Source organism: Cibotium barometz, chromosome 32 (assembly GCF_041138505.1).
Source record: "Cibotium barometz isolate CiBa-2024 chromosome 32, ASM4113850v1, whole genome shotgun sequence".
NCBI lineage: Eukaryota > Viridiplantae > Streptophyta > Polypodiopsida > Cyatheales > Cibotiaceae > Cibotium > Cibotium barometz.
The window spans coordinates 50,016,377-50,020,068 of NC_141077.1; the positions used below are offsets into that span (position 1 = coordinate 50,016,377).

General features: G+C 41.4%; 1 non-coding gene across 1 annotated transcript; it reads left to right on the top strand.

The window, feature by feature from the left end:
- The first annotated feature begins 1,256 nt into the window (after positions 1 to 1,256).
- On the top strand, positions 1,257 to 1,338 carry LOC147620305 (small nucleolar RNA Z199). The gene has a single exon (XR_015261813.1). It is a non-coding gene; the product is annotated as a small nucleolar RNA Z199 (small nucleolar RNA).
- Positions 1,339 to 3,692: the final 2,354 nt, after the last annotated feature.

A 3,692-nucleotide genomic window follows, 5' to 3' on the forward strand; every position in this document is an offset into this window, starting at 1 on the left:
TGTCACCTAGTTGGCACCTACCCATGTGGTGCTTATCCTTCCAACATTACACAACTTGGCATTAATCAAATCATACTTTCAGTGCTCCCCCTCAATAACATAAATTTGTGACACCATACTTCCCTCCATACCCCACCGCTCCACCAGCAGGACGTCAATGATAGGTACTAACAATGAAGTGGTGTGGTTGAGGAGGATTTTGGGAGACATGATGGGAGAAGTCTAGCAGTCTCCAATGTAGCTATAATAATAGCTATAATGCAACATCCTGAGTTGTATGGCAAAAAAGTCATGTGTTCCATTAGTATCACTTTGTGTGTTAATAGAATCTGGATAAAAAGATTGAAATGGTTTAATTTTTTAACTACTGAGAAATGTGCTGACATCTTCACCAAGGTTCTTGAGAGAGATCTTTCTAGAGAGGCATCTTCATTAACTTGACGTAGGGTCGAAAAGGTAGTTTAGCTACAGGCAGACACTGAGAGAGGAAAAAGTCAGGGGGGGTTGTTGGGGGTTGGTGTTTGTTCAAAATGAATGAACACCCTTATCATCTTGATTTGTGTGAATACGAGCTAGCACTACGTTCCCCTTTACGCCTAATCCATTTATTTTACATATAGTCCATCCTCAGTGTCCAAAGTGGAGTTTGTTGGGCACTTCTGCTACTTATGCACAAAGAAATGTCTCCTTAGGTTTGGCATCATGTGAAATAGGCTATGGGCAAGTTTGGGATGATACATTCATATTGGATTGCACGGAAGACCTTCTTAGGATACAAAGTCCTTGAGTTGTGGGGCAAAATTGGATGCCCAAACAACCTTAAATGGGTCTAGAGGCTATACCATGACGATAGGTCTCTTGTTTAATGTGTTACTACCCCAATCCGGTGATGTACTCAATTGGATTCAATTGGACCCAACATAGGATGGATGACTAGGGTGGAGGGTTTCACTTCATAGAAAACCTATATATCACGTGCATTCACCTAACTTCATGACACGTTGCCAAGGAAAGATAAGGATGTGGTGATGGACCTTCAAGGTTGGACTTTGCAAAGATTGAAAGCCTTGTGGCTAGACACATGGGAAGCACGCTTAGAAACATGTGTGAAGAGGCCCATTGCCACGGACACAAATTCTAGCCCTAGATTCGGAAGGATTTAGGGTTTCGGTGTTTATTTGACGCAAAGCAACTTTGGCTTGCTATGTGTTCTTCCTGCCCTCAGCTTCCTTCGATGATGTGGTGGCGCTGTGTGTGGCCAGGTGATGAGAGTATTAAACTGCAACAAGATGAGCATGCTTGATTACATATCTCAACATATTTAAGTCTCTGATGACCCACACACGCGCTTCGCTCCGGTTAGTCCCCTTCTTCAGGTGAGGTGATCATCTTGTTTGCGCGAAGACATGTGGGTTAGAAATCGCCGTCTTTTAAATGCTCTCTGTGTGTGTGTGTGTGTGTAATTGATGTAAGTTTAAGAAGGTAGAAAGTTGTGGCAAGGCCGCTCTGCAGTGTATTGCCGTTTTCTTCCTTCGGCTCCTAACACGCATAGCTGTTCTACAGCCACCCGAGGGACAGTAATGCTTGGCCCCCCAGTCGTTTTCTTTTTTCACATTTTGAGATGGAAGCTGCGTGTGTCATAGTTTGGAATGGTTTGCATTACTCTTGATAAGATAAAAACTGAAGTGCGGATTATGAATGCAAACATGAGTGGTTGCATCAAACAAACAAGTGCTCCAAATAAGTGCAAAGATCATCGTGACTATTATAATTGATCCAAAAATTTCCCGGTCCTGCCTTGTTGGTCAGGTTCGATAGTTTTTTTGGTGGAAAATCTTTTGACAAGCAAATTGTCATCAGCATATCCTTAACCAAGCCTTGATTTTATATAATGGACAGTTTTCCAAGGCAATGCACCCTCTTATGTCACGTTGTTGAGTGCTGTCACATGTAATTCACTAGTATTCTTTCATTCTAGTGAAATCCACCTTGGAGTCTTGGAATATTTTTCAAGATTATTTTGAGGGAAATTGTGTACTATCAGGGAAATTGTGCTACCACCTCTTTCTTCAAAAATATGTGTTCCTTTCATTTCAGTGTACACTTCACACATTTACTTCCTCTTTTTCATTCTTATTAATTATAGAACAAGCCCATGGAAAAGTAATTTTCCATGTATCAAAAAATCTCATGTATGTTTCATTTTTTTTTTGTAGACACAGCATTTCTTCGACCTCATGTTCACTTAAGAGCATTTAAATTAAAATGAGAAATTAAGGTTAGAGAGTCATCTATCTTACCTTACATCCATTGTGCAGGTTCCTTCGAATGCCATGCGAAGGTCACCTCATAGCATTTTTGGGTCATCGCTTGGGGGGCCGTGGGTTGCTTCGAACGACATGCGCATACTGCTGCTAAGTTTGAAGGCAGTTGCTGTGTTGAAAGCGTGGATATGTTCTGATTATGGTGTTTCTTCGAACTGCATGAGAGCTTGTTGCTAATGAGATTACAGCTCGCGAGTGAGAGGGAAGTCATAGAATGAATTGCCACAGTGAGTTGTTTGTCGTTTAGAAGTTATAGAGCAAAGATGCTGCTCATCTCGAATCTCGATTTTCCTAAATCATCTAGAAAGCCCTAGTTAACGGTTTAATCAAACGGTGAAAGGGGGTCCAATATGTTCAGTAGTCCATATGCAATAAGGTGTGCCCTCAAATAACTAGAAGTGTACTTGAGTCATGGTGGACAAGTTTTTAAGCTATAAAAACGCTAAGAAAATTCCTCATAGACGACTAATATGGCACAAACCTTGTCATGGTAGCATGTGTTATTTCTCTCTCTCTAAGCACAAATGCAAGGTGAGCAACCATCGAGCACTAGTAAAAGTTAAGCGTGTAAATCACCACAATCAGGCTAAACATTACTCCAAGGAATTGGTGGATGTATATGCTGTAGCCTACAAGTCACGTTAGGGTTAACAATGATATTGACTAAGATTATCGCCACAGGAATTGGGGTACGTCAGAGAGCCCTCCAAGCTAGGTACTAGAGGATGAAAAGAGAGACGAGTTGACGAGGAGGGAGAGAAGAAGATTTAATCTCAAGCCATGAAGAGGAAGAGGAGGTGAAACAAGCCAGGCGAGGGACAGAGATGAATAGAGAGACGAGGAGCATAGAGGTGGCCCTTTATAACATCAAAGGAGAGAGAGATTTCCTCTCGAGCCATGATGAGGAGGAAGTGGTGAAACAAGCCCATCCCCAAACCATAAAAGAGATTCTAACGATCCTTGGAACACAATCATGTCCACTGAAAAAGTTCCAAGGATAAAGATAGCATAATCGTAGTGTGCTCCATATGCAAACATCAAACATCCAAATAAGTGTATCTATTAATACTAAAGTTGATTTGTTAAATGTCTACAGTCCCATGATTATCTAAGCTGGCCATGCCTCCCTATAACCGTATTAGCCTCCCTCTCCCTCTCTCTCTCTCTCTCTCTCTCTCTCCCCCTCCCCCTGCATCATAGCTAATCTCACAAATGTATCCTATTCATCTCTTGACATGTTTTTTTAGTTTTTCAAGAAAACCTTAAAAAAAGAAGAAGAGCCTACTAATATTTACTACATTCCTGCCCAGCCCATTGTGTCTTACACCTTGAAATTTGGCTTTCTTGCAAGCCCTTCATCACATCTTT